General features: G+C 38.8%; 1 non-coding gene across 1 annotated transcript; it reads left to right on the top strand.

The window, feature by feature from the left end:
* The first annotated feature begins 598 nt into the window (after positions 1–598).
* LOC121994264 lies at positions 599–705 on the top strand. The gene has a single exon (XR_006115663.1). It is a non-coding gene; the product is annotated as a small nucleolar RNA R71 (small nucleolar RNA).
* The last annotated feature ends 12,479 nt before the right edge of the window (positions 706–13,184 follow it).

Raw genomic sequence — 13,184 nt, 5'->3', positions numbered from 1 at the left:
AAAATTGGTAGCCTTGAGAAGGTTGTTGTTATTGAAAGTTTTGTTGCCTAGGCTGGTAGCTTGGTCTAGCCCCCGAGGATGGTCCTTGTTCTTGATTATTATGATAAGAGAAGTTTGGATGATTCTTTCAACTAGGGTTGTATGTGTTGGAGTATGAATTATTCTGTCTCTGATTATAACTCATGATAGCATCACACTACTCAAGTTGATTAATTTGTGCAGAGATGGCTCTCAATGGGCATGAATCTTGAGCATGATCTATGATTTCACATGTTTCATAAACACACACTATGGCATTGACTATTCTAGAATTTGTTCCCATATTTTTCAGCTTTTTAGTAAGAGCATCCAGTTTTTCAGACATCAAAGTAATTGCATCTACATCAAATTTTCCTGATGCTTTAATTGGGTTTGTATATGAATAGCCTCCACTTCTTTCTCTTGCCCATTGATGATGGTTTTGTGATACACTTTTAATAATGTTCTCGGCTTCATATAGGCTTTTGTTCATAAGTGCCCTCCGATTGCAGAATCTAGAGACACTTTTGTATGATAGTTGATATCGTTATAAAACATATGTAGAACTAGCCATTTTTCTAGTCCATGATGTGGGCATTATCTAAGCATATTGTTGTATCTATCTCATGCTTCAAATAATGATTCAGAGTCTGACTGTCTGAAACTTGCTATCAAATTTCTCATATGAGCAGTTTTACTTGGAGGATAGAATTTGTCCAGAAATTATTGCTCACATTGTTCCCAAGTGGATATACTATTTGCAGGCAAAGAATTTAGCCACTGTTTGGCTCTATCTCTCAAAGAAAACCCAAATAATAATAATCACACTACTTTTGCTGGAACACCATTCATTTTCATTGTACCACATATTTCATAGAAAACATCAAGATGTTGATTAGGATCTTCGTGTGGTCCACCTCCAAACTGATTCTGTTGTACCATAGTGATTATTGCAGGCTTAATTTCAAAATTATTGGCTTCAATAGATGACCTTGTGATGCTAGAACGAAGTCCTCTTGCATATGGTGCTACATAATCTTTTAGTGGTTTGTTTGCCATATTTGAGTGTTCTTGTTCTTTTAGATGTTTTTGTGAGGTTTTTCTTCTATGAAAGGTTCTATCAACTTCCGGATCAAAAGGTAACAAATCACCTGCAAAGTTAGATCTTCACATACAATGAACAAGATCACAAGTATTTTTTTCACAAAATTTTCTCACTAGAATACTAAAAATATAAAATGCATAATTTGAATTGCAATAAGGAAAATTGCAGAAAAAGTAATAAGAAATGCAAGGTAAGATTGTGAACATAGAATTTCTAAGACTAGTTACAACTATATAATAGAAAAGAAAAGTTTAGTCTAACTCAAATGATTATCTCTAATGTTATAGATACAGTCCCCGATAACGACACCAAAAATATGTTACTCAACCATAAGTGCATGATTTTATCGTCAATAAGAAAAGATTATCAATCTCACAAGGACGGTTATAAGCACAAGAGACGTCTCACGTAGAATTAGCTAAACAATTAACAAGGTAGGGAATGTACTAAGTAAGCAACTAGAAAATAGAAATAGGAAAGTAAATGAAGTATTTAGTTTTGTGAGTGTTCTAGGAATTTAGTTTCATTGTGATATTCATTGATGTAGCATGGTTCTCCAATTCATATCCTCAATTGACATGCATTTGTAGAAAATTATCGATTTTCTCCTGCAGAAGACAACCGACAATGGACTTTGATCTACACCTCTAGCGATTAGATAGTGATGATCCCTATAAAGTCCATTAGCGGGACAACCTATCACCAACGTCCCTCGGTTATACAACACAAAAACACATCACCACTCAATCCACTTAGAGGTGTAGGAACTAAACACATTCAACTATCCCACCTTCTTATAGAGACTAGCTTCACCTTTCAAGGTGACCACCTAGACGTCTGTTAGTGGGGCAGCCTGTCACTAGCGTCCCTTGGTCATATGATCTAGGATATCCTTCTACGAGATCCACAAGCATCACAAACATTCAATCAAACATGGTAATTAGGTCCAAACACAAGAATCCACACAAGATCAAACAGATACATAACATACCAATATCATCTAGATAGGAAATTGACATATCCATTAGATCTTACATCAAATCATACCACAAATACTCTCTTAATCCTAGAACAATGAATCTATTCCATTGTACAAAGATAGAGATCCGAAGACAAGGAGATTATAAACATTTCAACCCCAATCGAGAAGAGAGAATAGAAAAGCTTATCTAGAGACGATGAGTGATCTTCGGAACTAATCCTTTGCTTCTGGAGTCGATACGAAGATGGAGATGGTCTTTGATTGTCCGATCAAAGCCGGAGAAGGTGAAGAACATCCCCAAATTGGATCTCCCCAAACGGAGATCCTCCCCCCTTTGAAAGAGGAAAAAATCCCCTTATATAGAGCAGGGCATGGGCACCTTATGGCTCGTGCCATGGCCGTGTGACCTTCACACGACCTTACCCATTCTGCTCTCGGCCAGGGTCACATGGTCGTGTGGCCTTCACACGGGCGTGTCCTTCTTTGTCTATGAATGGCTTACACGGTCGTGTGGCTCACACAGCCTAGCCAATCTTGGCCTCTGGAAATCTTACACGGCCATGTAGCACGCATGGCCTGGACTTGCTTTCTCTCTGGAAGTGTTGCATAACCGTGTAGATCTACACGACTGTATTTTAGATACACTGCTGGGGTGACATGTTCGTGTGGATCCACACGGCCATGTCTGTTGGTGCAATATTCCCTAGGTCAAGGTTGACCATGGTTGACTGAGCTTGAATTGGGTCAAGCTCGAGTCTTGATGTTTGGGATTCGATGTTTGGCAATACATGTAGACAACACATGGAGATTGCAGGTGCAATTGTTCATGTGGGGAGATTGTGAAGAAGAGTCAAGTAGGTCAAGGTTGACTGGATACTTGACTGGAAAGTCCTGGTGAGTGAAGCCAGGCAGAGGATAAGTCCTAGTGAGTGAAGCTAGGCAGAAGGGAAGTCCTGGTGAGTGAAGCTAGGCACAGAAAATCCAGATGGGTCAAGGTTGACCAGACATCTGGTGAGTGAAGCTAGGCACAGAAAATCCAGATGGGTCAAGGTTGACCAGACATCTGGTGGAAGTCCAAGTGGGTCATGGAGGACCGGACACTTGGCACGAGGAGAAAAGTCCAAGTGGGTCAAAGGGATTGACCAGACACTTAGTGAGGGAGTCCTGGCAGGTCAAGGGTGACCGGATGCTAGGCATGATGTACCAACATATCATGGTTAACCAGATGTTGGTTTAAGGGACTTTGGACTTGGTTTTGGGCAAAAACCTTGAGCTGGATCGATCAGTCGATCAATTGGCTCATGCCCAATCGATCGACTGATCGATTGGGTGAGTCCCCACGACAAGCCTCCCCCCAATCGATCGGTGGATCGATTAGGGAGAAGTGTCACAGGAACAGAAAGCCTCCCAATCGATCGGCTAATCGATTGGGAGCCTCCAATCGATCGGCTGATCAATCGGGAGCTGCGATTCTGCGCGATAAGCCCTGGATCGATCAGCTAATTGATCCAGGCGATTCCTGAGAGCACAGAGGCACTCAGCATCGATCGACCGATCGATCCAAAGCCTCCCCAATCGATTGGGATTCGACCGTTGGCGTCGTATTTAACCGTTGGCGAGCGATTCTCTCGACAGAACTTGGCAATAGCTCTCGATTTTCTCCTTCAGTGAACATAGATCTTCACAGCGACTTCTCCACAGCTCTCACGCTAGATCTTGAAGGTTCTTGGAGGCTTATGCTGGTGCACGTCCAAGTCAAGAGGCGAGGAAGAAGCTAGGGTTAGGGTTTCTTGTGCATATCTTGTAAGCTTTTACTTGTATTTTATTTTCTTTCCCTTTTCTTCTTGTACTGTGAGCTTTTAGGGCTTCTCGGCCTTCGGTAAATACTGAGATGGAGTGTTTTCATAGTGGAGGGTGCATGAGTTTGTGGATCCTTGGATTAGTCACCTCTTGTTGAGGTGGATACCAAGTAAATCCTAGAGTTAGCATTGTGTGTTTGTTTCTTTGTATTTTGCTGCATATCTTTGAAGAAACAAGCAACGACAAGCATGAGATCGCGCCGAGCTATTCACCCCCCCCCCTCTAGCTCCATTTTTGGTCCCAACAAGTGGTATCAGAGCGAGGCCACTCTTCACCAGAATCATCGCCGGAAGGGGCAAAAAGCTAGAGGGTGAAGATGTTGGAGCAAATTCATCAAGTCAAAGAATTCGAAAAGGCTCAACTTCAAGATGGAATTCCAAGACGAACTTGGATTCGATACAAGGGTGCCTCCACCATTCACAATGATGAGCTTCAATCTTTGGAGATCAAGGATCGAAAATTTCTTGATGGTGGAGATAGAGCAATGGTTTGCTCTTATGGAAGGCTTCGAAGCTCCAACAAGTTCAAAGGGAAAAATTCTCAAGAGGAGCAAGTGGAGCCAAGAGCAAATTCAAAGGAGCGAGGCAAATGACAAAGTGACCAAGCTATTGGTCAATTTATTGCCAAGCAATATTTTGGCTCAAATCGGAGAATTCAAAGATGCCAAGGAACTTTAGAGTAAGTTGACAACGATTCATGAGATCCCTTCCACGGTACCAACTCAAGAAGAATCCAAAGAGGGTGACTTCGTGGGTCAAGATCAAGAGGAAGAGGATTCCGAAGTTGAGAGATGCTCAACTTCCGAAGAAGAGGTCCAAGAAGCTTCATCTTCAAAGGAATACAATGAAAAGGGCAAAGAGGGAGCATACTCTTTGTTTCATGTACAAGAGGAAGATGAAGAAGCCTCCACCTCTAGGATTGAGGGAGAGCGACCTTTGTTGACATCGGATCAAGAAGAAGGAGAAGCTTCTACATCCGGGTCAAATGGAGAAGAAGACAAGACATTGCATCCTCCAAAGATCAAGAAACATCAAATGGAGGATCAAGTGTCATTCCTACATGTGAAGGTAAAAAGATTTCCATTAAAAATAAAAATCATATCATATGTTTTGAATGTAGGCACTACAAAAGCAAGTGCCCTAACTTGGCCAAGAAGAAGGGCCAAGTGACACCAAAGGACAAGGAGAAGCCCAAAGAGACCGCTCCCAGAACAAAGAAGAGCAAGGAGCACATTGTGTGCTTCTCTTGCAATCAAAAGGGACACTATCGGAGTCAATGTCCCAAGGGGAAGAAAGCGGTTAAGGCTCAAGGAGGAAGCACAAGTCAAGGGGGAGCCGCCAAGGTAAAATGAAAGGTATCATTTATCGAGCCTACCCCTTTAAATAATGGTAAAAAGCATGTTAATTTCAATTATTATCATTTTAATGCTATTTACCATAAAAATAGGGAGCATGATAGCATTAAAAAAAAACATATGGCTCTTCATGCTAAGACTACCACACCTAGGGTTAAGAAGGTAGGTAAAAGGTTAGGCAATAATACTAAGGACCATAGTTATAAGCCTAGAAATAAAAATGCTCAAGGATTTAAAGAAAAATTAAAATCTAGGGATTTATGGGAAGAAAATCAAGTCTTGAGGTCAAGGCTTGATAAAATGGAAAAGACCCTAAAAAGGATGGAAAGTATCCTAAGAGGGCAAAAAGAGCAAAACCTAGGTTTAGCACTACAAGGTCATCCATGGGCCATAGGGGTTTGGGATACAAAGCTAAAATAAAAAAGGATGTGCCTTCTTATCATATGGTTCCATATAATTATGGAACCAACCGTAGGTCAAATGGTCAAGTCAAAAATACTAGGGAGGCTATCCCTAAGAGTATTTTTGCAACAAATGTGACTAAGACTTCTAAGAAATCCAAGAAAGTCACAAAGAAGGTCACAAGGAAAGAAATCCCTATAGTTGACCTAGGAAATGTGACCAAGGCTTCTAAGAAGCCTAACAAGGTCACTAGGAAGGTATCTAGGGAGGTTATCCCTAGTGAGTACCTAGAGCATCCAAGGAGCACCAATAGGTTTTGGGTTCCTAGGAGCATTTTCTCTACCCCTTAGATGGGATAGAGAGTGTCAACTCCGATTAGAAGGGTAGTTAACCCAACTTTGATGAAGTTGACACTCGGAGAGCATTTTCAAGGTTATTATTAACCTTTGAAAATGAAAAGGATAAACGGTTACTCTTGGAGAGAGTAAAATGTGTCATATTTTAAGAAATTGGATGTAATTTTAAAGTGACAAAAATTAGGAAAATCAAAAGAAATGTCAAAATTGAATTTTGGCATTTTCTTGGGAAATAATGGGCAATTTAGGTTTTAAATTTTAAGTTAGCTAAGGTTTAAGGATACTTAGATAGATATTCTAAGTATTTTATTTATGCTAATTTACCATGTGTTATTTGCCTATCATATGTCATGACATCATATTTTACATTCATGTTTTATTATGAAAAATACAAAAATATCATGTCATATCATATATATACATCATGTAGTCATAGGAAATTTTCTTTTGAAAATTATTTATCTTTGATGTATGCCATAACACATCATGCATTGTTTTTAATTCCTTGTAAACTAAGGACAAAAGGCATTCATTAACAAGTAACATCCTCGGTGGATGTTCCTAACCTCAAAATGCCTAGATAGACATGCATGTTCCCTAGATTAGGGCAAAACCAAAGTTTACATCTCACTAAGAACTATAAGGTGACTTGTATGTGGTTTCGTACACATTAAATACAAGTGAGATGCTAGGATGATGAACAAAACTCAAGATGTTGATTTAGTGCATTCTTTTGAGTTTTAAATTCATCAAAACACATAGTTATTTGTTTTCCAATCATTGGGAAATTTAATGTACAAGTAATGTGCATTGAGCCCAAGGAACATGGTGGGATATTGGTTTTGAAAATAATTTTAAAATTATTTTGGAAAACCTTGGTAAAGACTATCTTTTGATAGTAATCATTATTGAAAAGTTAGACACAAACTAGAAGAAAACACTAAAGTTTTTACAAGTTTTCGAGTTTATGTCAATCTTAGAAAATATGAAGTATTTTCTTTGAAAACTATTTTTATATGATAATATATACCCTAAATAATGTCTACAATGATTTTCATGATTTTTGAAATTTTGTAGAATTTTCTAGGGGTTTCTGAAGTTGACTGAAATGAAATTTCACCAACTTCAGACCTTCAATCGATCACCCGATCGATTGAAGGCTCTCAATCGATCGGGCAATCGATTGAGAGTGAGCTTCTCATGAATAGAAGCTCACTAGATCGATCCACCGATCAATCCACGCAGTCTAAATCGATCAGTGGATCGATTCAGCAGGGTTCAATCGATTGGAACCCAACCCCAATCGATTGGGGATGCTGATTTTAGTTGGGAAAGCTTATTTTCAGCATTTTGAACCATTTTTAGTCTATAAAACCGTTCCTAACCCCTCAAAATACAATTGTATACATTTAAGGGGAGTTTTCATGATGAAAACAAGGATGGATTGGTCAAGAAAGACTAAGTAGAGGTTTAGGTTGAGGTTTGGTTTCAATATTAAATTTTTGAACCTCAAAACTTCTAAATTTGGGTTTCCTAAAGGTTTAGGGATTCTAATTCATTGTTGGTACAATGACAGAAGTTACGTGCATGTTTTTAGGGTGAGTTACTCTTTAAGGACATGAAAAAAAAATTTTCATACACCTTGGAAGGTGGTTAACCTTCGTTAGCAAAAATGCTCAAGATTGGGCATTTGAATGTAATGGAGAGTAGATATCTTCATTATTCATGTGATGTATGCTCACAGATAAGCATTTGATGAAAATGAAGGGTATGATACCTTTATTTGAATAGTGTGTGAATATACCAAGTGATATATGCTCAAGGATGAGTGTTAAAAATAATGAAGGGTATGAGACCTTCGTTATTATGTTGTGAACAACGAGTGAAGTTGTAAACAACGTTGGGTAACTCTTTAGGGGGAGAGTTTTTGATGTGTGCCAATAGGGGGAGAATGTGTGGTTAAGTTAGGCCTTCATTACCTAAAGAGAGAGTTTGCCCTCTAGGAAAGGGGGAGAATGAAAGAAACCATCATTCATATATTGGCATGAATGGAGTTGAGGCTATAGGATTAGCCTAACTTAAAAGTGGTATTGTTAAACATCAAAAAGGCGGAGATTGTTGGTGCAATATTCCCTAGGTAAAGGTTGACCATGGTTGACTGAGCTTGAATTGGATCAAGCTCGAGTCTTGATGTTTGAGTTTCGATGTTTGACAATACATGTAGACAACACATGGAGATTGCAGGTGCAATTGTTCATGTGGGGATATTGTAAAGAAGAGTCAAGTAGGTCAAGATTGACTGGATACTTGACAGGAAAGTCCTGGTGAGTGAAGCCAGGCAGAGGAGAAGTCCTAGTGAGTGAAGCTAGGCAGAAGGTAAGTCCTAGTGAGTGAAGCCAGGCACAGAAAATCCAGATGGGTCAAGGTTGACCAGACATCTGGTGGAAGTCCAAGTGGGTCATGGAGGACCGGACACATGACACGAGGAGAAAAGTCCAAGTGGGTCAAAGGGATTGACCAGACACTTGGTGAGGGAGTGCTGGTAGGTCAAGGGTGACCGGATGCTAGGCATGATGTACCAACAAGTCATGGTTGACCGGATGTTGGTTTAGGGGACTTTGAACTTGGTTTTGGGCAAAAACCATGAGCTTGATCGATCAGCCGATCGATTGGCTCATGCCCAATCGATCGGCTGATCAATTGGGTGAGTCCCCGCGACAAGCCTCCTCCCAATCGATCTGTGGATCGATTGGGGAGAAGTGTCGCGCGAACAGAAAGCCTCCCAATCGATCGACTGATCGATTGGGAGATCGGCGATCGATTGGGGAGAAGTGTCGCGCGAATAGAAAGCCTCCCAATCGATCAGCTGATCGATTGGGAGCCTCCAATCGGTTGGTTGATCGATTGGGAGCTGCAATTCTACGCGATAAGCCTTGGATCAATCAGTCGATCGATCCAGGCGATTCCCATGAGCACAAGGCACTCTGGATCGATTGACCGATCGATCCAAAGCCTCCTCAATCAATTGGGAGCAATCCAATTGATTGGGATTCGACCGTTGGCTTCGTATTTAGCCTTAGGCAAGCGATTCTCTCGACAGAACTTGGCAAGAGCTCTCAGTTTTCTCCTTCAGCGAACACAGATCTTCACAGTGACTTCTCCACAGCTCTCACGCCACACAGCTCTCACGCCAGATCTTGAAGGTTCTTGAAGGATTGTGCCGATGCACGTCCAAGTCAAGAGGCGAGGAAGAAGCTGGGATTAGGGTTTCTTATGCATATCTTGTAAGCTTTTGCTTGTATTGTATTTCCTTTCCCTTTTCTTCTTGTACTGTGAGCTTGTAGGGCTTCTCCTCCTTCGGTAGTTACTGAGAAGGAGTGTTTTCATAGTGGAGGGTGCGTGAGTGTGTGGATCCTTGGATTAGTCACCTCTTGTTGAGGTGGATACCAAGTAAATCCTAGAGTTAGCGTTGTGTGTTTGTTTCTTTGTATTTTTCACTGCATATCTTTGAAGAAACAAACAACGATAAGCACGAGATCGCGCCGAGCTATTCACCCCCCCCCCCCTTAGCTCCATTTTTGGTCCCAACAATGTCATGCTCCACCTTTGGTGAAGCTACACAGGCTGTCTGCACCACATGGACAAAGTCATTTTCCTCCTTGCTTCTTTGGCATGGCCGTGTGGCTCACATGGCCAGTGTTGTCTTCCTTCGCTTGTTGACTGGATTGACCATGAACATTATTTCCTCTCCAAATTTTACTCTTGTAAACAGAAAATACACAAGAGCATATCTCTAAACAAAGAAGAGTAATTATGCTGAAAGTAAGACAAAGAGTATGAAAGTGCATAGACAAAGCATGCGTAAAATATTTGAATATGCGTCAAAACATGCTAAGTGTATATAATCTACGTACATCAACTGACTTGTCAAAAGATAATCTTGTTAGTATTATCCCTAGTACCAATTATGAGATGATTTGCAAGGATACATTTTGTATCATATTTCATTAATAAAAGGCAAAGTTGGTTATTATATTTATTTTAGTTTATTGCTGAATGAATAAGTATAATAATGTCCTAGGGTAGTAGGTTCTAGTCTACGACATATCGATTAGTTGAATTGTTAGCGGGAACCTATAGATATATATAGACACTACTCTTAACTATTCCTAGTCAAGCATTAATATGGAAGGATAATATTAATATATTTAAACTAGCATATAGGTCAATTGATAACTTAATCCCACAAGTCATGGATATGAGATATCATATTGACACATAAGTATAAATTAAAGAAATATATACTGAATTGACCCACCTTAAGAATATTTCATTGATCATTATATGAGTGTCATAAACATTCTCATGTGACTATTGCTATGAATAGTCCTTAGACCTGAAGTCACTACAATTTCTTATATAAGGAGTTGTATACTTTGGTATCGTCAAATGTCACCTGTAATAGGATGGACTATAAAGTCGATCACAGGGTATGCAATGAGTTATGCGGAGGAATGTGAGTGATGTAGATGAGATCTATCCCTTCCATATGATGGAAGTAATATTTGTGGGCTCCTTGATTAGTAGGACACAAGAATGCATGGTCATGCTTAAATGAATCAATATGAGATATTGAGCTTATTTGATTGAGTGTGTCTACTTAGAGATCAAGAAACACAAATATTGATAAGAGGATGACACGATCTATGCCTCATTGATCAATCTAGATATCAAAGGATGGAAGGACCATTATATGAGTGTCATAAACATTCTCATGTGACTATTGATATGAATAGCCTTTATACCTGAAGTCATTACGGTTCCCAACATATGAAGTTGTGTACTTTGGTATTGGCAACCATCACCTATAACAAGGTGGACTATAAAGACGATCACTAGGTATGCAATAAGCTATATGGAGAGATGTGAGTAATGTAGATAGAATCTATTCCTTCTATATGACGGAAGCGATATCTGTGAGCCCCTTAATTAGTAGGACATAAGAATACATGACCATACTCAAATTACTCAATATGAGATATATTTAATTGAGTGTGTCTACTTAGAGATTAAGAAACATAAATATTGATAAGATGATGATACGGTCAATGCCTCATTGGTCAATCTAGATATCAAGGATAGAAAGATTGAGTCATATAAGATAATAGACATGGAAAGCTTATGTCAGATCTCAACATTCTCGTCACTTGAGTAGCAATGATGCATTGTTGGATATCACTCATTGCTTATGTATATAAAATGATTTTAGATACATTGCAAAAATTACAAGAGCCTATTGGGTCACACACAAAGAATATGTTGACTTGGAGATGGATTATAGGGTTAAGTTTAATCCTAATTATACACAATGAGTTAGACTCGAATGAATTCAAATTAGACTCATTAAATAATGGATTAGACTCATTGGTTTATTGGGTTAATGGCTTATTGGGTTAATGGTTAATCTAATATACAAAAGAGACAAAAATATTTTTGTATTCATTAAATGAATACAAAAGCCATTGGTAAAGTAACCTTAGGTGAAGTAACATTTTTGGTAAAGTAACATTTTGGTGAAGTAACCTTTTGGGTGATGGTGATCTTCTTATTCTTTGTTCTTCTTCCTCTTCTTCTATTTGCTAAAAATAACCTTGTGTAGTTGCTAGCACAACAAAGGTTGTTTCTTTTCCAAGTCGTGTGTTCGTAAGACGAATAGAGAACATGTTCATGTGGATACCGTAGAGGCGCAAATGTGCTGATCACATTGAGATCTGTATCAAAATCAAAGTTACTGTCGGGAGTCCTGGTTCACCGGACAAAGGTAACTATTCTACCTGATATAATAGGAAAATATAGTATACAATATTCGCAAGGATCTCTGGAGGGATCCTTTTTCTTCTACGTTATGTGTTGTTTTATGCATCAGATCCCAATAGTGGTATCAGAGCCACTTACGAATGCGTATACATCATTTTAGTTATGTTTTATATGTGATATAGAAGAATATGTGCTTAATATGCCATGGTACATGGTTATGGTCCCTTTCCCCAATATGATTGGATGATTGTGTGTGTGTGTGTGTGTGCATGTTGTAATTCATAATACAACATGCATGTCATGTCTTCATCTTTTTCAATCTTGTTGTAAATTTAGACTACCCTCGAATATAACTCAAGGTTTCTTTATATTTTATAATGCACAAATTAAAAAAGAACTAGTCTACTGGACGATGGTGAAAAAGGGAGAAGGACAACAACACACGATGACCAAGAAAGCACTTGGAGAAGATGCTTTAACCTAGGTTGACCTTTCATCTTCTCATTTGCTTGAGAAGATAGTAGTTGATGGGGTCATAACCATGTCATGTTTATTTAGCATCTATGTTGATATATGCCATGATGTGCTATGATTGTATGCGATGTATGTGTAGTTTAATGATAATTATGTCTCTTTTTAAATATGTCTACCAAAGTTTGGTACTCACTTTTACCTAGATCAATTATAAATATGTTTGCCAAAGAAAAATGACTCAATTTATCATGGTAGAGTGCGATAAGATAATTATGATGTCCGACTATTAAACTTTGGATGTGACTTAACTAAGTTATCTCAATTAGATTGAGAACTTAGAGGCATATCCCATACGATGAAATTCAAATTATACTAGTCTTGGGCGATTAGCCAAAGCTAAGTTAAGATGAGTTATAATGTGGATTTCATAAAATGGGCAAATGAACAAATAATCTTATTCACCCAATGATACAAGAGTTACATATGATGTAATTGGTAAACATTGTCTACCTATGTTATACTAAGTCTTGGGCGATTTGTCAAAGTTAACTCAAGATGAGGTATAATATGGACCTTGTCCCACATGAATGTCATCGCGATTGGATTTGGAGTTAGTAGTGTGGGTAAAACCACATTCATGACTTGCTCCTACCAAGCTTTACAATTCAGTGTAAGAATCATTTAACTAAAGGTCTAATTAAATGATCTAAATATGGTACTTATTTTGTCATTTTATTGTTAGAGATCACCATATCATCAAATATGTTGAATACACTCTCTCTGTGATCTGTCCTTGATGAGTACAAGCATAATGGA

Source organism: Zingiber officinale, chromosome 1B (genome assembly GCF_018446385.1).
Source record: "Zingiber officinale cultivar Zhangliang chromosome 1B, Zo_v1.1, whole genome shotgun sequence".
NCBI lineage: Eukaryota > Viridiplantae > Streptophyta > Magnoliopsida > Zingiberales > Zingiberaceae > Zingiber > Zingiber officinale.
The sequence above is the reverse complement of the archived record's forward strand: the minus strand, read 5'-3'. Positions and strand labels throughout refer to the sequence as shown.